Source organism: Strigops habroptila, chromosome Z (genome assembly GCF_004027225.2).
Source record: "Strigops habroptila isolate Jane chromosome Z, bStrHab1.2.pri, whole genome shotgun sequence".
NCBI classification, from domain to species: domain Eukaryota; kingdom Metazoa; phylum Chordata; class Aves; order Psittaciformes; family Psittacidae; genus Strigops; species Strigops habroptila.
The window spans coordinates 81,078,792-81,104,117 of record NC_044302.2 but is presented as its reverse complement, the minus strand read 5'-3'; the positions used below and the strand labels follow the sequence as shown (position 1 = coordinate 81,104,117).

The window sequence follows — 25,326 nt, the reverse complement described above, 5'->3', positions numbered from 1 at the left end:
AATGGGAGCACCTTTGCCTTGGCTCAGTATTAACGGCACTTCCAGAAATGCTCTTTTCCACTTGTTGTGCAGGTATCCTTCTAAGGACCATAGAAGTGTTGGACTTCCAAAGAGTTCCCATGAAAGCTCTGTGGGTCAGGACTCAAAAATCAGTACGGAATAGGAATATTTGTAGCTGCCTATAAGCACTAGAGAGGAAACATCCAGTGAAGGTGATTCAAGGGCAGCCAAAGGCCCAGGGAGACAAAAGAAAAAGGCTGCTCCAAGGGCAAAGAAATGCCCCATGGGACAGTATTCAGATGACAATCTACCCCCAAAGCTCACAAGAAAACAAAACTCTACTCTAAAAACTACTACTCTAAGACGACTCACTGGCTTGATAAGCAAAAATGTCTCACAACATTTTTTAAACCAGAACTTGATACAAAAATCCAACTTTAAAAATATATCAGTTCTTTGTTCAGTTTCCCGCAATCAACATGCAGGAGTTTGCATAACAGAAAATGCAGAGGCTGATACTATGGGCAAAATATATTAATGACATTACAGAGCTGTTAAAGTTTACTTCTGCTCCAGATCTAGTTATCTACAACTTAGTTCCCTCACTAAGAAGAATTTTCACAAGTCTTCATTGTTTTGCATTTTCAGGAAGCTCAAGAATAGTGTATAAAGCAGCATTATGGAGCCTGTACATTTGTAACAGTAGAGCTTTTTAAAATCGGCTTAAAACATCAAATTACATTCATTCTTCACAGAATAATAGAATGAAACGCTACACAGGTGTGTTAATCACAGGTATGTTGTAAGGATTTTCCATCTTCTTTCAGTATTTTCCACTACTACAATAGAATGTAGTTTTTGCCATCTTTCCAAGCATTCAGAGACCACTCAGCACCACAAGACATCTCTGTGGTTTAAAATAGATCAGCATGTAGGGATGAACCAGCTACATCTGGCCAAGTCAACTGCACTTATTTTTTTCTTCTCTTTCCAATCCTGAAAGATTGCCAAATACAAATAGCTCAAAAAAATGTATCCCATCAACAAAGTGCATTAGGCAAAGGACGTGCCACATCAGAATAACACGAGACAATAATACTTCCAGTGCAGCTTGGCAAGCAGCACTGTACTCAGCCTAATACTAATGTTCCTGTAAAACACCAGTATACAAGAAACAGACAAGTGTCTAATAGTCTACTCAGCATGCAACAGCAGTAGAAGAGAAGAAAACTGGACTGTCTCCAGTACAAAGAAAGATTAGGCTTACATATAACTGCATTTAAATTATAAAAAAAAGTCTTAGATAGCATTTTTCACATGCAGGTCTCAGTGCTCTGCAGAAGAGGTCAGTGTGTTTGGTTCACTCTTTATACAGAGTACTCAGCCACCAGAGGAACAAAGGCACCTTTTCCACCAGTTAGCACAGAAAAGATGTGAACAAAACCAAAGTGTTGGGTGCTAGTTCAGTATTCCAGTTACTGTGCAAAACTGTCAGGTCACATACCACTTTCCAAACCTAAAGTAACACTACAGCCCTCATCACCCAAGCAGGTTTCTAAGTACAGTAGTTTGTCTCCACTCTTTCTCTTCTACATTGCTTCAGGATGATTTACTGTTCACACTCAAACCAAAGAATTTGCTTTCACCCACACTCACTGTATTCTGTATACGTGATACAGCTGCAGGTTCATCCAGCTGACTACATCCAAAAAGTGTGTTACTTTCCCACTGACTGGAATGGAGGACGGGGCCTCTTCCCACTGCTGTGGTCTCAACAAGTGAACCAAGGTCATATAATTTCAGCTAAGTTTTGTTTAATGGTCCAGCACCTTGGATGAAAGCAACCAATGGCATGCAATCACAGTTCACAAGGATACATGTGAAGTCTCCACAAGTACACCAAACCGCACAATTCCTGTGGCTCTTCCCGTGGCTCCAGAGGCAATTTTCAATCCCATATTTTTAAATGTAGTTCAGATGGGGTATCTAAGCTGTTTGGTTTTAAAATACAGTAGCAGCCTCATTTCAGATTGAGAAAAACTCCAGATCAAACTAGAACTTGGCACGGTCCAGGCCATGCTCATGAACCTTTTTTCTGCAATGTTCAGATAAGCTTTCCTAACTGATCAGGTTATCACTGATAACTTGATCACTGACCACTTTGGTTTCTGAGAAGCAGTTTCAAGATAATCTGAAATTCAGGTGAGGGATTTTTCACCAAGTAATGTTTCAAGTACTCATTAAAGGACCTGCTGAAGGGAGGCACAGAGAGCTCTATCTAGCAGCTTCTATGTTTTGCCTCCAAAACGTCAGAGTCACGTTCATGGTTAGAAGTTCAAATGAGCAAACTTCCTTAACACCAAAGCTACACATAAAGCTATTGGCGGCCTTGCCTTACAGTTCTATCACTTCTTTGTGTAAAACAAAACTCAAGTAGACTCCTCTGTAACAACCTAAGCTGGTACAGAACAAAAGGTGCTTCAGAAACAATGTTGTTAGCACAATAGTAACAATGCAAGTGATCAAAGGAATACATACATGTGACAAATTTTCTGAGGAACACACGTCAGAAGTAGTTTTGTGAAAGGTTTAATTTCAAAGATGATGGTGAACACTGAGCTTACTTCATTAGCCCCTTGGCTTCTGCACATGGTGTCTTCTATACATCTCAGCCACAAAAGACAAGGGTGGACAGGGCACCTCTAAATGGCAAATTAAGCTTGCCAGACCCATTTTATACAGTTAAAGTTTCAAAAGTGAATCTTTTGTATCAGTACTGAAAAGACAAGTCATAGGACTCCAACTACAAAAAGTGACTGAACAATGTATTTAACCCAGATATTTTCAACTGTACATCTAAACAAACAAAAAAGGAATTGTAGTGGATGCAATAAGTGCAAATACTGTAAAATACACTACAGCATTCATTTGCATGTGAATTACACCCAAGTCCAAGTAATTTTCACCTGTACCGGAGAAGGCAACTTTACCAGCTACTACTTCTCTGAATAGACTATAGACATTTCCATGCTGCCCATCCCCATCCCTTTGTAATACCATGTGGTAAAGAAACATCACAGTATTTACTTAACAGAATAAATAAGCACAGCTGGCTGATAATCCTGCCACTTTTGATGCTTCAGCCAAAATCTCTTCATTGAAAACAATTCAAAAATCATTTCACCAAAAGAAAACAATTTCCAGGCACTTTACTTTTTAAACAGATCAGACAAAACCGAATTAAAAACAAACAAACAAACAAAAAAACCAAACAAAAAAACCCAACAAACCAACACACAAACCAAAAAACCTACTTGTCAACTCAAATAACTTGCCTGAAAGAAAGGGCACAGTACCAACGTGAACCATACCCATACTCTAAAGCATAGAGAAAAGCATTGAATCAGTTTTTTGTGACTTTGTTTTAAGCCATTTCAGGACTGATGATACAATGCAAATTATTTCCAAATCAACAAGCTAACCTTTGTGTTTCAGACTCCAACAAGAGTTGTCCCCTTCTTTTGCTAGAAAACAAAAAATAAAAGGCATAGACTTATTCTTAGTAGGCTATATTTTCATCTTGGACATACTCATAAACCCAAAATGCTGTCACTGGAATAGGAGCATTCTCTTGAATTCCAGTCCAGGAAATGCCTGTAGAAACTTGACAACTTTTTGCACTGTGTATTCTTGTCCTCTGTACAGGTTTTTGCAGTGCACAACACAAAGTTATGCTCATTCACACACGTTTGGTGAGGTACTGCTTAAAAAAAAAAAAAAAAAAAAAAAAAAAAAAAGAGGCTTTGAACAGAGGCTCCAGGCATGGGGCCCAGTGTGCAAGGCACCATATCAATATAAAAGATAATCCAAACTACAAAGAATCCACAATACAATTAAACGCACGCAAGCAGCATGTAGGAATTCAAAAAGCTTCTACAAGCAGCTTCCCTTGAGCATAGCCTGCTCAAGCAGAGCAAGTCTGACTGTTTACAGAGTAAGTTTGCAATTATAAGTGCACTTTTAATGGTAGCAATGTCATTTTAATCAACCTCTCCCCCCATTACTCATATCTGCTCCTATTTCAACCTTGACTTGTGCTGGAACAACCATTTTTCTGGCTGCATAGTAAAATAGATGAGGAAACATGTCCAGGGCGGGGGAGGCAGCCTCACAGAAAAGGAAAGGGTATTTTTAACCCAGACCAGTTCCTCAGTGCTTTTCAGCACCAGCCTTCACCGAGGGTAATATCAGCACAACAGAAAGGTGACACAAGGGCAAAAACACTTGGGATAAAAGAAATGCTGGTGAAACTACAACATTAGCCTAAGTTGGTAACATGAGTGGAGTGGAGATAAGAGTCAGAGTTCACTGCTTTTACCATGATGAGTAATACAGCCCTGACACAGTTAAGAAGGGCAATTTGAATTGCTCCTGGCAAGTAAGATGATTCATAGAGTTTATTGCCACCTATATTCGTTCTTCTTGTGACATCTGTGCCATTCTGCAGATGGAACCCAGAGCTTACTTGGGCTTTAAAAGAAGTTTTTAAGAGATTTCAAAGTTAAAAATGCTACTGAAATTCAGTTCCTCAGATTCTCATCGAGAACCAAGATAATAACCATGTAACTTTTTAACCTGTGCTGCTCTAAACTGTGCATTCTTCTCACATTACTCAATTTATGAGCTACCTACAGGTCTTTTCTAGTCAACATCTTCAGCGATAAAATGTCTCATACAACCATCATAAGCAGACAGAACAAAACACATGCACAAAATAAAAATCAAGACATACATCAACAAGTACATGGAAAGCATTTTACTACATGGATTTAGTAAAAAAAAAAAAAAAAAAGAAAAGAAAAAAAAGACAAACCACCAAAAAAACCCCCACAAACAAACCCAAAACTATTCAACATTTCCAGTTCAGTGGTCAGCATTAAACACCGAAACCAAAGAGACAAGACACCTAACTTGTTCTGGTGTGTACCATGAGCATAAACTTACATAATTAATTTAAAATGATGAAATGATTTTTTGCTTTTTGCATCTCAACTAAGAATCAGAAGGATAGGAAAAAAAAAAATCTTAACTACTAAATCGCTTGCAACTTTGGAAAACAACTTGTAAATTGAACACCAACAACAGGCTACAGAAAATAAAACTACTGCATGACCCCGACTATCGTTTTCTCACCTTTTAAAGGAACCACGTTTTTAAAAGTACCATCACATTTACAAAATCAATTCTTTTACTAACGCTATGATTTTGTTCTAATAATCTGATATTTTCAAGGAACAAAAAGTTTACTTTTCATCATTTAGGCTGCATTTGCCCTCTAGATACAGCATTGAGCCTGGGTACTGAAGAGAGGCCCTTGGGCGAGCACCTGGGACCCACTCCCTAGCAATGCCCAACAATGCAGTGTAACTACCCAACTTCTAAGTAACACGTAAAGTAACTTTAACTGAGCAGAAACATACCAAAGTTAAACCTAAAACAACTGCAAAGCTTTTGTGACATGCTGTAAACCTATTTCATGGCAACAATTATTCTTAATGTGGGAACAGCTTCTCTTTGAGCTTCCCATTGCTTCGCTACTACCCCTTTCCAGAGCAGAGACAGCTTCCAAGCACAGACCAGCTTCCTCCTAAATACTCAGAAAGGCTGACCAGAACTGCTGTTTCAAACATCCATAAATTGCAGTAGAGGAAAACACAATCAAATTTGTCAGTTCTCAAATTTAGTATGTACTTGGGCAATGGGGAAACTGTTAAAAACAGAGCACATGTGTGTGTCACCTGCTGTGACTTCAGGAAAGAAAACCAGAGCAGTGAGAACTGCAGCGAGGGACAGAGGAATAGTATGCCAGGTTACATGTCTTCCTTTTCAGCTATCCAAGCTTTAGGAAGTAGCTTAAAGCTTCAAACATCCACTAGCCTGAAGTCAAGTGAGTACTGGACTATAAAATCCTTTTTATAAAGTCATGCCATGCCACTGAAGATGACACCACCCCATCTATTCATCTGTGCCTACGCACCATAGCTCTACTACCCATATTTTACAAACGATCCCTAATCCACTTAGGCAAAGCAAGTCACATTAACCCACAGTCAGGACTAAACAATCTCATTTCGGCTGGGGCAGACCAGGAGCTCACATCAGCCTTCACCAGGAGATTTACGGGGCAGCAGCCTCTGAGAGCCACGCCAACGCCAAGAGGCATCAGGAAGGGAGAGATGCCACCTGAAGCCTGCCAAGTTAGACCCAGAATATGACAAACACGATTTTAAAAGCAGCTAATGAAGATCAGGAAGAGATCCTGGCTCTCCTCCACCTCCTGCACCCACCTTCCCCTCCACACACACACGCCTCCCATGCCAGGCACACACACCGCTCACCCCACTGCCTTGCTCCTCATCTGCCTGCACCTCCCAAAGTCTCTGTGCTAAGCAACCGGACAGGGCGGGCCAGGGGAAGAGATAAGCGTTACACCAGAAGTGCTGTGCAGAAGTAGGCTCAAGAGGAAGAGCAGGAGTCCAAGGTGAGGGGGAAAAAAGAAAACAAGTTTCCCGATTTATTGCAGCGGAGTGAAACAAAGCCCGGAAGTGCACAGCATGGCAAGGGGAGCAGTGTGCTCAGCAAAGGCCACCGAGTCATGTCAGGATACAGAAAGGTACCTCATTAGTTCTTTTACTGGTACGCGATTAGTTAATAGGCATTTCATGGTATTCGGTGAGCTTTGTAACTAGTTAAATCCTATTTGGCATGTATTACTTGACTAATGCCATGGCATCTTTCCTGACACATTCCATGAATATTGCCTCCTGTACCATAACCTGTCTCACCCCCCCAGTAAATAAATACTATTTAATAGAAAGTTGGTTGACACATTGCAATGAAATACCATAAAGTTACGTTATTACCCACACTTGCAACAGAGATGCTGCCTAGGAAGACTAAAAGCCTACATCTGGCTAGGGTTTCGTGTCCTAGGTCTCTGTGCTTTTTCTTCAAGCAAACGTGTAATTACAAGCGCTCCCTCTCCTCAGTGAAGCGTTTTGAGGGAACATCCACACTGCCTAACGCCGTGCCGATAAACAAGGACGCTACCTCCACCCGAGGCAGATCCAAGGCAGTCTGAACGCTTCCCAGGCAGCACCCCAGATGCTGAGCAGCAGAATAAGCCAGGCAGCACGCTGTTCTCAGGCTGCTCCCCACAACCAGAAAAACTCGTTCAAACTTCTCCCACAAGGCAACCTTCCATTCAGACCTACGCACAGGTCTGCGAAGGACTGAATTTCAATGGAGTAAAGGAGAGGGTATCCGTACACAGCTGTAAGGTTTATGGTTTGCCCGAACAGCTTTAGTTAACTTATTTTTATTTCTTACACAAGCAAGCAAAGAAATCAGTAAAAGTTGGTCTGCAGCCTTGCTATGCCTTTTCAAGCATCACACAATTCTTTGCGGCAGAGACACCCGAAACCCAACCAAAGTATAAACATATTTAAAACGTATCTACAACTCAAGTATCAACATACTTCCAATGCTCAAACAACATAGACAACATCCAGGGTTGCAGAGGGCAAGCCCAAGAGACTGGCCCGATGCAGTCCTGTCAGCCACACGAGCTGGTACCCACCTGACTCTTCAGCTCACAGCCCTACTGCCGCTGCCAGTCCCGAAGGATCGACCCACTATTCACGGCAGCAGAGGAGACCTGTCTGCGAGGAGGAAAAAGGCAGCAAGCCAGACAGCCATGCTCTCAACCTGCCAGACAGCCCCTGACTAGACATCGTCCATCCAGCCGCACATTTTAATATCATCATCTGAAGTACGTGGGCCACACCTCTCCCCTGGCTGCCTCCAACCTTTGCCCCTCAACTTCTTGATACCTGGGACCACTCCTCTCTGGGAGGTGTGGGGGTAAAAGGAGGTATTTTTCAAGAATAAAACTCCCAATGAAACTTCCTGTACAAGCTGGAGGCCATCCCCATGCTTCATCCTTGGTGCAACTTGGTCTCCTGCACTGGAAGATAAGCTCAGGACATGTGGGGCATAGCCAGTGGGCTTGGAGGGACAGGCACCACTGGGTGCAGGACACAGACAGAGAGTCTGGGAGAACAGCAATCATGGGGTAGGAGGCACAGACAGAAACTTACCACTGGGTGCGGGACACAGAGAGAGAGTCGGGGGGAACAGAGACCATGGAGTGGGAGGCAAAGACAGAAAAATGGGGGCCAGGCACGGCAGGAAGGATGAGGAATAGGCACGGCGGGGGACAGCCGGAGGGCCTGGGGGTAAGGCGCAGCAGGGACAGGGACCGAGGATGCGGGTGCAGCCGATGGACGAAAGCGGGGAGGGAAGAGGCACAGCCGGGAGTTCACGGGAGAAGCGCGAAGGATGCGATCGCAATTAAGGAGTTTGGGGGGGAAGGTGTGCAGGAAGCACCCCAGGGCTCAATCCCAACCCCAATCCCAACCCCATCCCTCCCAGCACCTTGGCGACCAAGCGAGGGGAAAACCCCGCGGCAGGACGCCGCGGGCTCCCCTCCCTCCTTCCCTCCCTCCCGCACCGCCAGCGGCCCGGTGCGCCGCGCTCCCGCCAGGCGCACGGGCGGGCTGGCTCGCTCGCTCGCTCCCGCACGCAGCGCAGCCCCACCTGTCCCCGCAGCCGCCGGGCAGCAACTGCGCGGCGGGACGGCGCGGGCGGCGGGAGAGCGCGCGGCGGGGGCGGGAACCGCCCCGCCCCCCCCCCGCCGGCCCCGCCCCTCACCGCGCGCCCCCCCGCGCCCGCGGCCCTGAGTCACCGGCCCCGGCGCTGCCGCCCGCCCCGGGCCGAGCCGAGCGGAGCCGAGCCGAGGGCTTCGGGCGCCTCAGGCCGGCCGGGACCCGCCTGTTGCGCTGCGGGTGCCCCTTCACCCCTCTTTCCGTGCGGAGCGGTGCAGTCCGGGACCGGTGGCAACCGGGAGTGAGCCACGGCAGCACCGGGAAGACGTAGTAACTGTTTGAAAAAGTGAAAACACAGCTGGTCAGCTTTAGCTCGGTGCTTTAGGGCACACCCCAAAACGACTGCGGTGCCCCTCTCTTAGAAGCTATTGAGGATGAAGTTAACACCCCCCAACGACCACGGTCTAGAGAAGTACGGGGCGCACAGAAAGGTGGTGCTGGGTTCCTAGAGTGTAAATAAGTGCTGTGTTTTAGTTTGTCACTTTAGTCCACAAAAAGTTAGAAATAACAGCTTTCTGAGATGTTTAGCATGGAGGTGATAGTTTGAGCCACAAGAAAAACCCAAGGAGCAGGGAGAGGGCATGAAGGCAATCTGAAGAGGCGAACTCCTTTTATGATGTGCAGGAAAGCACAAGACAAAGGGACTGTAAGCTGATGCTGTGAAATGAATACATAGCCAACATGCAGGTGCAGAAAGGGGCCTCTGAGTTGGAGGACATCGAGAAGCTCAAACCCAAATTTGGAGACCACAAGAGGCAGAACCAGCATGGAAAGCTTGTTATGAGTTTGGAAATACTATGAGGCTGAAAAGCAGGTAGTAGCATGGGGATGGATAAACATAGCACTTTTAACAGGGGTCCTGCAGAAACTCCACATCAATGAGTGATTGATTAGGCTGGAGACGGGGAGGAGGACCGTAACATTCTGGGTTTGCTTCATCTTCCTATTGAAATTGCTGGGATTATGACAGGTGAAGAAATCCTGTCGCTTTTGAAAGAGCATCTTAATAAGATCACTGGGTTTGGCCAAAAGGGATACGTAGAAATACGATAATCCATTGAGCAATAGCGTGTCTCACCTAGGAGGGGGAATATCACAAAATAAAATTAAAACATTCTCCCACCTCCTTAACTTTCAGAAGTCAGAGCCTTTTTTTTGTTTTCTTAGTTCAAAACCATTTTTTCTAAGGCATCAGCCAAGAAAAACTACAAACAGACCTTAGGAACCAGTACATCCCTGCTCAGACAGAGCCCTTGGGAGCCTTAAGGCCAATAAGTCCTGACTTGTCCAGAGGGATGCAGCTATGTGGCTGAGCAAGCAACTAATATTCCGCATGTGTTGTAAAATCTATTTTGCCATGCCTGATAGGGCTGCCTTGGTCAAGACAAAATGGGACACTGGGGTGCATAACAATACATACTAAGTAGGTCACCTGTAGACTTCAAAATGCAAGGCTGTTGTCATTAATGGAAGAAAATAACAATTACCAGATGCAAGCTAACATCTCTAACACATTTGATGCCAGCAGTGTTAGCAACAACAGTCCTGCTCTCTTTGGAGCCCCATAAAGAGAGTAAGTGCCCTCACTTTCCATGTGCTTCAGGAGCAAAGGTAATTTGAATCATCAAACAAGCCTGGGTTGTTGGGAGAGGACAGAAATAATGGTTGACCTGCTCATGGCAAGTAAATGATTAACATGCAACAGGGGAAAGGCAGCATGAAGGAGGGACAGCTGTGCCCTGCACGCACAAAGAAAGCAGAGGCACACAGGAAGTCAGAGATGTAAATTGTAAAAAAGAAAGCTGGCAGCAACTCAGGTTTTTTCAGTGCTTAGCACATGAAAGCTGCACATGAAATTTATTGTAAGTTTAAGTAATCTTTTAAGTTCCCTACATTCACCATCCCAAGAACAGGGCAAGAGGGAAATGAATCTAGACACTGGAGACAGCTCTCCAGATTTTACAAGAAGATGAAGACTTAACTCTGGTCCATGCTGGATGGAGAACTGTGCTTGCCATGACTATTGCTAACCAATGCTTTTCCTTCTTTTTTTGCCTTACTGGAATCCACATAGCTCAGATGCTGCTTCTGTACTGACTAACGGATGTTTAGGCTGTCATGCTGTTGGAAAGATTGTGTTTTAAGAGACTTTTAGAGATGAGTATTCTCTAGGACTGTATCTGAAGCCTGAAGGGCTGATCACCAGGAGAATCTTGGGACCAATCCCTCATGCACCAACTGTGCTGGGAGCTTTTGCTGAAACAGTACCAGTCCTAACCAAGCAAGATAGTCACCAAAAGAACAGCAACAGGTTGTTCATCAATCAGATGAACAATGCAGATGCTCATCAATCTTCAAGAGATGCAAACACTACCCAAATCTCATTTGCCAGTTTTGCTTTCCTGGAGAACATCTGGTTTGCCTGTGCACCTATACTGGGGTTGAGTCACAACTGACAAACCTGTCCCAGGCAGGCTCTGTTGCAAGTGCCCCACATCCCACATGTCTGTAACAGCACAGTGTGTTGCTGTGTTTGGCAGCTGGACTGGAGACTGAAGGGCTCTCATGATCCTTCTCATTTTCCAGCTGGAGTTACTTTCAGACTTTGCTTACTGTTTATTGCAGAAAAGTATTGCTTCTACTACCTAATCGTCTGAGCAAGAACAGTGTCCTTTGTTATCTGAGGCATTTCTAAAGATTTCTCCACCGAGGTCTATTACAGAGAGCCAGGCATGGGTCCTTGTGTAATGCTAGTGGTGACCTTCCAAGAGCAGTTTCCAAACGGCAGAGAAATTCCTCCTCAGACATGTATCATCACTTTTGCTGAGGCACAAGGTGAGAACTTGACACAGTCCTGTTCATCTGTCTATGGAAGAGCTGAGGTGTGCAAGGTTTTCCCACTCCGTGGATGTACACTGCAGGTAACTGTGCAGAAGTGAGTAGCTGTTGCTGGATTTGCATGGTTTCTTGGCACCATAAACCCACTGCAAGCCACTGCAGTATTGTCAAGTCAGCTCTGTTTCAACAGTTAAATGTTTACCTACATGTTGAGCTCCAGTTTTGCCATTTGAACAATAGTGAAATTCAATAAATTCTCACAACTGTGACAAAGCTATTCAGATAGGGAACTTTCCATAGGAACCCACTCATCTCAAGTGACAGTATTAAAGTCATTAGGTCCTTGCTATGAAAAATAGTTTTACTATTTATGCAGTTGAGACTGGTGCTAGGCAGGAGTGAATAAAGGTGCTCCAAAAGTAGGTTGAAAAATGGCTATTGCAAAAGTAGAAGCAATAAACGTAAGTGTATGTAAAATGTCTTTAAAGGGGATGTTTAACAGAGGTAGTGTCATGGTGTCATATATTTATGATATACGTAATTGGTATGTATACATTCTGTATTATATGTATATATTTTAAAATTTATGTATAATGTGTATATAGTACATACACATTATAAACACAATACGCAGGTATAAAATATTGTGTATATAGATATACTTACAATGCACATGCACACACAGTGTATAAGACAGTTTATTACATAAACCCTGTGCTTCTCAAATGAAAACTGATAGTGACACACCTCCTCAGAGTGTATTGCTTAAATGCAGGTTCATTGCAGCTCAATCTATACTGGGAAGGGGAATTAAGACACCTGCAATAAGTGCATTGCAGTCAACCAAAGAAGTCTTACTGAATGCAATGTGACAACCAAAGCCACAAGACTTGGCCAGACTATTCACAAAAATCATAACCTTGTATCACCAGATTTTCCATTTTACCCTGTCCCATCTCTGGAAACAATACGTGAAGAAAAGAGCCAACCTCACTAACACTGTGAATATAATCTCCAATTTAAAAATGAATCAATATGAAGATTTAAATGCTTGTTGTGTAGCGTAGATAACCTTTGAATGAACACTCCAAGCACATTCCATAATACTGCAGACAGTGGTTGTTTTGGACCCACAACATTTTACAGCTTTTCATAGCTGAGAATTCTAATTCAGATGCTATCTGTCAACTGTTTCATTATACAAAACTTATACATAAATCTTTCATAAGCCAAATTTCGTCTGTATGTGTTTTCAACAGTGATGGGAGCAAATGTTTTATTTTGTAGGAACACACACAGATGAAGCTAAAGGAAGTAGTAATCTTTTCGGACATTGGAGGGTTGTGGAGTCTGTTCACTGTACCTAGGCCACAACATTATGCCATAATCACAGCCTTATCCATGAGCTGTGTGCATAAACATGTCTGGAAAAATAAGTTCCGCTTACAGAGCAGTGCTCCATGACTGCTCCATGACTGAAAAATCATTCTAACATGTATCAAGAAAAAGGTGTTGAAGAGCTGAAGGATAGGAAGGCTCTGCAGAGGGATCTGGACAGGCTGGACCAATGGGCTGTAGACAATGGTGTGAGGTTCAACAAGGCAAAGTGCCGGGTCCTGCACTTGGGTCACAACAACCCCAATGCAGCGCTACAGGCTTGGTGCAGAGTGACTGGAAAGCTGCCCCACAGAAAAGGACCTGGGGGTGCTGATTGATGGAGCTGAACATGATCCAGCTTGGGCCCAGGCAGCCAAGGCGGCCAACGGCATCCTGGCCTGTACCACAAATAGTGTGGCAGCAGGGCCAGGGCAGTGATCATCCCCCGTACTGGGCACTGGTGAAGCTGCACCTTGAGTCCTGTGTTCAGTTCTGGGCCCCTCACTACAGGAGAGACACTGAGGTGCTGGAGCGGGTCCAGAGAAGGGCACGAAGCTGGTGAAGGGTCTGGAGCACAAGTGTGATGAGGAGCAGCTGAGGGAACTGGGAGTGTTTAGTCTGGAGAACAGAAGGCTCAGGGGGGACCTTATCGCTCTCTACAACTGCCTGAAGGGAGGCCGTGGTGAGGTGGGGTCAGTCTCTTCTCCCCAGTTACAAGTGATAGGACAAGAGGCAACGGCCTCAAGCTGCACCAGGGGAGGTTTAGACTGGGTGTTAGGAGAAATTTCTTCACAGAGAGGGTGATCAGGCATTGGAACAGGCTGCCCAGGGCAGTGGTGGAGTCACCGTCCTTGGAAGTGTTCACAAACCATGCAGATGAGGCCCTCAGTGACATGGTTTAGGGGTGGTCTTGGCCACCACTATGGGGTAGTGGTTGGACTTGATGATCTTAAAGGTCTTTTCCAACCTAGTTGAGTCTGTGATTCTAAACAGATAAGCACAAGGCAGAGGTATCCAACACCATTTCTGTGAATATATTACAGCTTTCCTTGGTTGGGGTTCCTGTCTGATTTCAGACAAACCAGGCTATCTTTGCCTCCATTCTCCCCAAGACAGTAATGTCACCTGTGCTTGGTATGCAGGCCACAGATTAATAAATTACTTTGAAACTGAAGACACCATCTCATGCTTAAGGAAAGGTAAACCATGCAAAAACAGCCTTGTGGCAGACATGGTTTTCAAGACATTCAGAAAAGGAGCTGTAGGCAAGATATGTTTCGAATGTACTAAAGTAATTACTGACACTTTCCTAATAAGGGCTCCAATAAACTCAGAAGAAACCAACTGATCAAGTGTAAGAACTTGCTAATTTAGATTAATTTTTAGATAAGATGTTAAAAAGAGTAGGCTGGGAGCTCCAAGAAATTTTGAATCTTGCAGCATGATAGAGGAGTCTTTGTAGTTCATACTGTGTTGTCGCAGCTAAGTTACACACATAAACAAGCTGGTTTTGAAACTGAGCTTCTTCACTGGCAATATAAGACCTGTGGGATGATTCTGGAAAGAAAAATCCCATAAGCTAATTAGCAATAAATCAAACTAACCTGTATTACATTTCACAGCTAATTACACTTCTGTGGTCTCTCATACATATAGTACCACCAGAGATCAGGAATTTTAAATTAGGCTTTTGAAATTAAGAAAAAAGAACAAATGACAAAACCAAAATTAAAAAACAACAGAAAAACCAAACACCCAAACAAACAACGAAAAAATTCTTCACTTATGTATTCATTTTTCTAGAAATATTTGCAAGAGGCATTAAGGACATTTTCCATTATCATGCTTCTATACATAGAAATGTGGACGCCTAATGGCTTTTCTTTATGAAAGGATGCACTGTGCAGGTCTGCAGTTACCTCCATAACCTGTCAGAGTCACAAAAGCAGTCTCACAGGGCGTGTTCAGATATGTTCAGGTGGTGCAGGTGTGCTGCAGAGGAGCAGTGGCAATCATGAAGAGAACACTGGAGTCACAGATCTGTTTTAATCTGAAGAGTGAGCGCACTGCCTGCCACTGTCCGCAGAAAGGCTGGTGATGGTTCTCTTTGGAGGGAGGTAGACACTGACCAGAGCAGCTAAATCAACCTTAGCTGCATGCTAAGATTTTACAAGGACTAACCTGCAGCATCCTAAGGATGCTTTTTCCTGGCACAGGTTACAATCTTCCAGTCCCTACAAATAACGAGCTAAAATTGTGCAGGAGAGAGAGCAAGCAAGGGAAAAGTGTACAAACAAAAGCTCTGGAGTAAGCTAAGAAACAGTTTTTCAAAGAGACACTATCCTTGTGGAAATCAGACTTGTATATTGGAAGAAGGATGCTGTCAGCTTGATCTTTTCCCCCTATTTTTTTTTTTTTCCCCTAAATATTGCTTTTAAGGAAACAGAGTTCTACCAGAGAATATACCCAGTTATTCCAAGAGTTTCTTTCTGAAGAAAACTAAAGCCACCAGGACTCTCAATGCTAGCTATTTGCTGCACCCCAAAGAAGAATAATGCTCAGTGAGTAAAGAAGCTGAACAAGTCTGAGTTTTCTGCTTATTGACAGTATTCTCTGCATGGTGGATCCCTACCTTAGTTTTGTCAGTGAAAATTTGGAGCAAGTTCATTGGTTCAGACAATTTTCATAAACTGTGTAATAATTATCAGCAAAAATTTGCCAAGGGTTGGAGCTATTGTATATTTTGATCTAGAAAAATGGCTGAAAATAGTATCAAGTGATGCACCTTCATCTTGCATAAGCGTAAGAAAGATCAATAAGAGTTGATCTTGTTGATCAATCAGTAACTAGTTCTGGTATTTCTTAATTCAAACACCTAACCCTGAAGCTTACCGTAAATCACACTTTCCAGTAAGAAGTGAAGCAGTTGATGCACTGAGCCTCATTGTTCAGTTATCCATCCGCCCAGAGCAACAGCCTGGGAAGATCTCAGCTCTGTTACACTAGGCTGGTCCTTTCAGCACTCTGGCTGGAGGGGATGACGCAGAATCCACCTCTCAGAGTTGTTACAAACAGCTTTACTCCCAAACCCTTTTCTGCCCAGTTCTGCCCATGGTCTTCCCCTTCCTCTCATCTGACAAGTTCATGCCATGGAAATAGGTACCAAAAAAATACTCCTTTCTTGCATCTTCTTTTTTTGGTACCTTTTACACTCTCTTTAAGGGGTGGCAGGGAACCCACAATCTGAGTTTTAAGACTTCATCAAAACAAAGTGAAAATAAAATCACATGTGCAAATAGCTAAACTGTGCTCAACAGTTCTCATTCATTTACATGAGCCTCTCTCTAGCCCTCTCCAAACAAAATATTCCTATCCTTTCTACATATTCGTGACCAGCTAGCATGGACATGCATACACATTACCATCTTTTCCTCCACCAGAAAAAAGGCAGATAGTGTTAGAGTATAACCGAAACTTTTATTCAAAGCATTACTTGTTGTATCCCTCTTTTCTTTAACCTTTACAATCAAATCTGACATTTTCACAGGAAGCACCTGAGCCACCATCATGCACCAGCAAGACAACACATGCCTTCCCATTGTGATTAAAATTCTCCTTCTAAAGAAGGACACACGCTTACATTACTATCACAACAGTTCACATGAACATACCTGAACTCCTTCTATTCTTCCCAGCTCAAGTGTCTGTAGTAGCATAACCACGGCAACAGCAAACTCGGAACAAGTAGCTAAAACTTCCTTAAGGGCTGAGTAAACACTCTTCAGACTGCCAAACCTGACAAAGCTGAGCTGTGCTTAATTGGTGCCACAGCAGAGTGGAGGACAGAGGAGAGGAGCTGACCCCATGAAGTTATCAACCAGTTGCTTGGTTGCTATTATTGGCCTGGGTTTCACCTCCTTTTGGGGGTTTTACTGTCCTGGCTTTATTAGTGCCCCCTGGAAAAAACCCTGCCGACCTCTTTGGAGGCCAGCACAGATGCATTTTCATTGCCTTACTGCCCGTGATCTTCCAGTCAGCCATGACAGTGTCTTTTAAGCAGCAGTATCAGGCAGCACTACTGCTGATACAGGGGTGACATGCTTACAGGGATGGGCCAAGTAGTCTGGTTTTCTTATGAACTGCTTGAAATATCTTTATTACTGCTCACCATAAATGTCACTTGCAACAGTCAGAACAATGAGGTTTTTTGCAGATAAAGATATCTTCTTTATGTGTTTAAAGGAGGGCAGCAGAGCTATCAAACAGTGAGGCTCAAGGCAAGGCTTAAAGATACGAATAGTAACGTGACTGGAAAATCACATTATGTCTTGGAGAATATCACCCTGAAACTTTAAAATGCTCTGTTGAGGAGTCTAAGGCCAGTATGGAAGGAAGGTGGGGAAAACCTCATAATACAAACTAGTGAAACTTTTCATCTGAACTCAGTGAACCAAATGGTTTCTTCCAAAAAAGATCACTATCTGTCTGTTCAAGCTGAGAAATTAGACTTGTCAGTAAGAGACTTTAAATGCAACAGGGTATTTTGTTGCTATAGGGTATAGCCCGAGCCTATATTCCCATTGAGAACACTCTCCCAGGCAGAATCCTGTCATCTTCAACAGCTACATGTGGGTACATGTTAGGCAGCTGCATGAAACAGCACTATGTCTTACAGCACACTTCATAATAAGTGTTGTCATTCTTTCTCTCCTCCTGCTATTTCTTTACTGTTGGGGCTGAGAATTTAAATAGGTCAAGAGTAAAAGGTGGAAGTGGGAGCATGGCTTCATATCAGATGACAGAGCATTATTGGACTCTTAGGTGTAGATGAGAGCTGAAAAAAATCCTTTTAAAGGTACTTGTTTTCATATCTCCACCCATTTTTGACGTGCCTTTACAGTCACTCTAGAGTAGCCACAGGCAAAGTAATAACAACAGTTCAGAGATTGGCTGAGTTTAATGCAACTGTCTACAGCGTGTTGAATCTCATTAAAAATCCCATCATTTAAAAAAGAAGTTTACACTTCCTTGGTTGTTACTGTTCAATTTTTACTTCAGCGATAGTCTACAGCATGTTCCTGTGGAATAATACATAGTCTGATGTTCCTCAGCTGGAGAAACTTTGGGGGCTAAATCTTCAGTGAAGTTTCCAAGACCTACATTCATAGACCAGTTTTGTACCTGAGGTCCTGTTTTCTCTGTGACACCCACAAACACATAAACTGATAGTTTCTAGACAGAGCAGAGGAAGACTTCTGTATTCATAGAAGCCAAGAGTTACTCTTCAAAACTTAACCACTTGATAGTGGAAAACTATTAACTGGAGCTACTGGTCTTTTTCTGTCATCCTAACATGGCTTCTCAAGCATTTCTAAAGGATATTCTGAAGCTTTCTCCCCACTCTTTTTCCAAAGCTTTTTCTCTTATTCAGAGACTTGCTGTGGTTGAGGTAAACCATTATTGTATTAATTATGTTCACATTTCCTACTGAGAGACGCAGGAAGAGGACAGAATAGAAATTTTAAACTTATGTCAAGGTTTTCAGAGACATTTCAGGCTCTTGTCTCCTAGGCTGCTCTTGGCTTGGCCTTGGTCTTTATTCTTTCTAATGAGTTCTACAGAAGGACATAAACAATCTCAAAGGCTACACAAGCTCATACATATGAATGCAGCTGAAATCTCCCTTAGCAGATATAATGTCATTGTGACACAAAGAAAGGATTGAATTACTTACTGTTGCTTACTATTCTCTCTTACCATTTTTAAGGCAGCTTGTCTCTTTGTCATATACTGAAGATAAGGAAAATAAGTTACCCTCAAGTGTCTTTGTTTCTTCTGGTGGCAGTGTTTTCACATACAAAGCCATACAGGAATTAGTGCTCTTTGTCAGGACATGCCACCTAATTCTTCTGGTCTAAGATTCTGCAAATTGCAGAGAATACTGAAGTAAATAATCCTACATACATTAACTATTGCATTAACTAGTAAGTTACTGCAGCAATAACAAAACAAATAATTGAGAAAAGACAACATCATTCCCTTTCTCCCACTCTCTTTTTGGTTGTCAGTTGGGCTAGCTCTTGTCCTAGGATATTTGGTCTTTGATTCTGCTAGAGGATCTAGATGCTTCCAGATGACAAATGAATTTATAATAAAACTAATTACTTTTATTACTTCTATTTTTTAGGTAGAAATTGAAAAGCCATTTGAAATTTCACTGAAATTCCTGAAAGAAAAGAAATTTCAGTCTAGTCTGCCTTATAGTCTTTCTTTAAAAAGAGTTTAGTCAACTCAGTCTAAATGGTAAAATGGCTACTACTGTGATTTCGTGGTGAGGTAGAAACAGATATTTCAGTATCATTAAAAAGGGACTAATCAAAATGCCACGTACGAAACATCTTGCTGATGCTGGAAACTGCTTTTGATCACCTTGATAAAAGAAAGGTCCAAATATCTGTTAATCTTATAGGGAAATCTGGGTAAAGTTGTAAAGTTTTGAGCATTTAGACCATGTTTGGCCCCCAGATTCAATATGTGTAGATACCTTTTGGGAAACTGGTACCAGTGCCATAACACTGAGTGTTCTTACCTGAAGCACATTTTGTGGTTTGAAATAGCTATTTCAGAGCTTTGCTTTTCCAGCTCCATGCGCACATCACCCTCTCTGCAAAGCCTTTTGTTTTTGTTATATTTCCCCCACCTGGGCCTGATTTGCTGCGTTCATCCTTTTTCTTTTGTGCACAGGCATGTGTGCAACCTTCCTCTTTTCCACTTGGAAAATGCCCAAGCTACTCTTGGAAAACTCGCTATAAAACTTCATCAAAGCCAAAATCTCCAATAAATTGTGCTACTGAAAGAAGGTTCTTACACTCGCTTGCTCGCAGTTGGAGGCGTCTGTGACTACTCACCCAGGCATACGATATTAGCCTGCATTTGCGTATTTTCCATGTAGGAGCTGAGCTTGTCTTCCTATCAACCTGTTAAGCGTGAACAAGCTATTGAGGCATTACTAATAGCTGAGTTTCTGAATGCTCCAGCCTGGAGTCAAGTGTCAGGGAAATGTGTGCTTTTTCACAGATGCTTTAGTGGTTAATCTTTAACAGTTAAGAGGCTTTTAGATTAGAGTTCCTAAGAAAACACTCTATTTTTTCAACCAGACTACAAAGAAAAGTGGGGAGGGTGAGAATGGTCTAAGAAATGTAAACGGTAATGGATGAGACAGGAAAACAGGAGATAAATAACCCGAGTAAACAAAGCAGGGATTTCACTATAAACTCCTTCTATTATGCTGGCCTTGTTTTTATGATTTTGCCAAGACATAGCAGGATTTTCGTGCATGGAAAATAAAGAAGCAATCCAGCTCTGCACGACACCTTTTCTTCTTGCCACCTGAAGAGAAGTGAGGCAAAGTCAATTTTAACCATTCTGAACTCTCTCACACAATTGCCAAGGACGTCCCTATGCCTGCCTTTAACCTAACAGCCCTGAGGGGCTCAATCGCTGCAGACTCTGGTGGCTGCTGTGGTGCAGCCCAGGCAGGCAGAGTTGGTGGAGAAACAAACAGGGCTCTTTCTGCTGATCCTCCCTGACTTTGTAATCTCTGGAAACACCTTTGTCTTCCTGAATATGGGATAGTTCTGAGTGGGATAGCATTGTGTGGATTTGCAATAATGCAGAATATCTACCTACTTGCAGATTTCTGCAGAGACCGATCCAGGAAATCTCTGCTTTGTGCAGCATGAGCTCAGATTTTATAGCATTTGGGAGAACTGTTATTTTCCTCAAAGCGGTTTTGACAACAGCTTTTAACAAAGTTAAGCATCTCTGTCAAGGCAGTATAAAGCAACGTATCTTACATATCCCCTGTGTTTCCTGGTTAGTTATCCTGTAATAATTTAGAATACACCTGTGGATGTAATAAAACACTGTTTTGTTTTCTGCATATGTTAGATAAAGGTTTATCTCTGATATTTACTATTTCATTTGTTTAACATATCTGTGTTACAGTTTCAAGCGATGTAAGTCCTGATACAATGCAGGATTTAAAGTTTTAGGACAGCAGGAAGGAAGTGGATGATGTGATTGCGCAAAAGAAGCGAGGTCTAATATATGTCAGCTATGGCCAGTTGTCCATTTCCTGGGTTAATGATGACCTGGGACACCCAAGACAATGGGACAGCATTGGATGCAGCTGAAAGCACAATGCAGAAACATCTCATGAATATTTAAGAGGTAACAATAAATAAATGTCTGACTCATTTTTCTACAGACGTAGTGACAGAAGTGAGTTTTGAAATCTGGTAAGAGTAAAAAGTTACAACCTAGGTATACCAGGTTGGAGTAAGGTAGCAAAAAGGGTGGAAATAGTTGCTGGAAGAGTAAAGGAATAAAGCTTACGCAGGCAAGGTAGGTAAGAATTATGAAATATATTGAAAAGTGATTTAAAGAGGAGGTGATATGTTGGGAAGATAAAAGTGAAGGTAAAAATAAGCAAAAAAAGCAAAGGTAAAAAGGAAATAGCTAGATCTTGGCACAGGAGCTATCTTAACATTTGTGGCACCTTTCATTAAGTAGGTGGTGGACTGGAAATGCAGAAGTAAGTGAAGAGGAAGACATCAAGATGGGATGTAAGGGAATGAGTTAGTGAACTTCGGGCACAAAAAAAGAGGTGAGGCCAGATTTTGCGAATAGCTATACAGAAAAAAGCAGTAAAATCTCAAATGTGGATTGAGTAGAGCTTGCAGCTCTGTATAATAGAAGCTGCTGGTCTTAGATACAGTGACAGGAGACAAGTCAGTGAAAACACTTTAAAAGAAGCTGAGTAATTCAGATTGGAGTAGTTAAATGGCATTGAAGAAATGATGGGAAGAAAGGCAGAAATGTGAATTTGGGTAAAGAAAGATCATGGATCTACAAATGAGAATAAACAACAAAGCTGCTGCTTTATATTGCACAAAGATATAAAATTGAGAAATGCTTTAATGTGGCAGTTAGTAGTGCTGGTGACTTTCAAAGATTTCTGCAACACTTCAGCTATACTTTTATTTAATTAAGTTTCTCTTTAGATAAACCAGACCTTGAATATTTACATCATCACATTCGTTAACGACTGTAAGATTTAAAGAAGCTGCAGGTGACTGGGGAAAATAGTGATGAACACAGGTTAATTGTAAAATTAAAATAACATTTAAATGCCAGGTTTTCAAGACAACTATTTTCTACCAACTTTAATGAACAAATGCTGTAAGTGTGGGAACTAGTAAGTTGCTTCTTCATAAAAAAGTATTGCACTGGGTCCAAGTGAGCTAACAAGCAGCTAATGTTATTTCACAAACTGCATGTATATGTTAACCTAGGGTTACAAAAAAGCTAATGAAAACTCCCTTCCATTTTCCTTATTCTGTGGGTACAATCCTGCTCTAACATAGCCAAATGGCTTTCAGATCAAAGCTTTCACGTTCTTCTGCTCAAAACACTACCTGAATTGGCAAACCAAATTATGCACCTAGGCATGTAGCTACGCCAGTGAATGGAAATGGGGAAGAAAGGGGAGGACAGGCCTGAGGGCTGCCTAGAGAGGTTGGGTGATATTTCAAAAGCAAACAGAACTACCAATTTTAAGCAGAAGTTCTTGATGAATAATATTGAATGAGCAAAAGGTTGAGGAGTTCAGTGTAGAGACGGGCTAGGATAAAGTCCTGGCTTGGAGAGCTGTGTGTGGAAGAAGCAGCAGTGTGAAAGCCATTGCTCTCACAACTCCCACACACTGGCCCATGCAGAGCAGGACCTTCACCTCAGGTTTCAGGAGATTAGAACACCACAGAAGTGAGCACTGGTTTTGATGATGCAGCACTGCAGCATGGAGGATTGCTGAACATGCACGCACATGTGTCCTGGGGAACAAGCTGGGCTCTACCCTTCCTTCTATCAACTAAAATGGCTCCTTCATTTCCTTTCTCCATGTGATGGTTTTGGCAGGGGTTGAGTTAATTTTCTTCATAGTAGCTAGTATGGGGCTTTGGATTTGTGCTGGAAACTGTGTGGATAACACAAGCATGTTTTCATTACTGCAGAGCAGTGCTTACAAAAACCCAAGGCCTTTTCTGCCTCTCACCCCACCACACCAGTGAGCAGGCTGGGCGTGCACAAGAAGTCGGGAGGGGACGCAGCTGGGACAGCCAGTCCCAACTGACCACAGGGATATTCCATACCGTATGGCATCATGCTCAGCAATAAAACTAGGAGGAAGGTAGGCGGGGGGGCCACTTCTTGGGTACTGGCGGGGTGTCAGTCCCTTGGTGGTAAGCAATTGTTTTCATTTGCATCACTTTTCTTTCTTGGGTTTCATATCCCCTTATTTTCCTTTTCATTACATTTTTATTATTTCAATTATTAAACTGTTCTTATCTCAACCCATGAGTTTTCTCACTTTTACTTTTCCAGTTCTCTTCCCCCCAGCCTGCTGGAGGAGTGAGTGAGCAGCTGTGTCATGCTTAGTTGCTGGCTGGGGTTAAACCATGATACACTGTCTTCATGTTTCTTGTGCCTGTACAGCTTAATGCTTGAGTAGCCTTGTGAACTACTGAAGGACTTTCCACCCTTTTATTTACTTGCATTTCTTTTCTCTCTGGCAGGGAAAAAACTTTGCTCACAGTTTTCAAGCTACTGGAATATATAATAAGCTTTTCTCCTGATATAAGATGTACTAGTGAGACCTTATACGTGTTTAAGGCACACAGAGCAAGCCTCCTGAAATACTGAAACCCATAACACAATGCGGGAGTTCTGATAAGCAGCAATATAGTTCTTATACACCATAGTTCTGCGTTTCTTACAGGTATCTACATTTAATGTAGTAGCCCATCACTGAGTCGTATTTAAATTACTTTGATATACTTCATTAGTAAACCTAAACCTGAATAGTTATCCACAGTGGCAGAACAGGATGAAGCAGCTGTTTCAAACTTTCATTTAGGCCCTCAGGTGTGTTAGCTGTCTGCAAAACAATTACATGTTCTGGAAACTTTCTTTATAAACAACAATGAATAGCATTCAGATGGCAAAGTTCCATGCAACTCTAGAGATGCATTTTTTTTCCTTGGGAAACAATTTATGCACTGCACTGAGAACACGCAATACACGCACATAAGTGCCAAATGTGACCATTTCCCACAGAAGATGTGCAGAAGAACTGCTCAATACAAGGCTCCTGTTGAACTAGTGGCAGTGCAAAACCACAGAACAGCATTGGACCAATTGGATACTTAGGATGCTTCAACTCACATAGGCTGTAATGCATGAGTTGGCTACAAAAACAGTCTCTGGGACATATACTTCACCTAGAAGATCTAGTGAAGGGCAAAAGAAAAAGAGCTTCATTCAAATCTACTATTTTATGAAGTCCCAAAACATTTTTTTCATGTTTGCTAGCATGAGAAACATAATCAGCTGGTTTTCTGAGGTGTTATGGAACAGTGTAGGAGGCGATAGCAACAGTAATTAACTGTTGAGCAACACGAGACACTCCCTACTAACTGCCGCAAAACATGAGAACTTGATATTCTTACCATACACCTACTCTTTGGTGCATCTTTTATCACAGCAAACATGGGCTCCCCAGACTGCTGCATTCAGTGTGCCCTGTTTACCTACAGGAAGTAGGAAAGAAGCATATTAATACAGTAACAGAGTAGTCCAGCCGTGGCAGTATTCAACTCCATATGGGTGAACTGATGCAAGGTACACTAGCCTGTGGTGGGATTGCTCACATAAACTGGAGTTAACAGCTCTGTATTATGCTGCTGAACAGACTAAGTTAGAAAGAATGATTCTCTTTTTCCTTTCTTTTTCCCAGGCTACCCCCCTTTCTTAAAATGGCACTGACAGGTTAAAGACCTACCACACAGACCAAGGTATATTTGTGTGGATGAAAGGAAAACATTGCAGGAAGGCGTTAATAACTACAGTTCCTTCAGAGACCATCCTGAACTACTAACAGAGAGGATTAAGAGCCAACTTTAAATTTTAAATACAAATAGAACTGGCTGGCTACCAAATGTAAGTTTATTCTTGCCAATGATCTCCAGCAAGAGCGTAATATTTATTTATTCATTTGTTATGAATATGTTTTTGAGCTAACTTTTCTAAAAACATGATTCCAAATTTTCTTAAGTTGTTTTAATAATTCTGTTGGAGGCTAAGAACTGTAACTAATATAAAGCAAGTATCCTGTTAAATAAATACTTTGCAGTCAATGGAAAAGGAAAACGCTCATAATCTTTCAAAAGTGGCTGCTGAGAATAGAAAAAAGTGTTTTAAGAAACCCCCCTTTCTCTGTCCCCAATGTTAAACCATTTTGTATTAAACAAAGGCATAATATTTTTGT

The 25,326-nt window shown here is 42.4% G+C and overlaps 2 protein-coding genes across 3 annotated transcripts in view; both read right to left on the bottom strand.

Moving 5' to 3' along the window:
• Window positions 1-25,326, bottom strand: part of ERCC8 (ERCC excision repair 8, CSA ubiquitin ligase complex subunit) — an 89,440-nt gene that overhangs the window by 22,904 nt on the left and 41,210 nt on the right. The gene's annotated exons all lie outside the window — the stretch shown is intronic.
• ELOVL7 (ELOVL fatty acid elongase 7) overlaps window positions 1-25,326 on the bottom strand; it is a 57,493-nt gene that overhangs the window by 24,376 nt on the left and 7,791 nt on the right. Inside the window, exons 3-4 of one of the 2 annotated variants that reach the window (XM_030470892.1) lie at window positions 24,509-24,589; window positions 18,756-18,863 (exon numbers count right to left, since the gene is read on the bottom strand). The gene's annotated coding sequence lies outside the window, so the exon portion shown is untranslated. Of the gene's footprint in view, window positions 1-8,658; window positions 8,684-18,755; window positions 18,864-24,508; window positions 24,590-25,326 lie in introns of those variants that run through there. The other variant, XM_030470893.1, reaches the window with a different exon arrangement.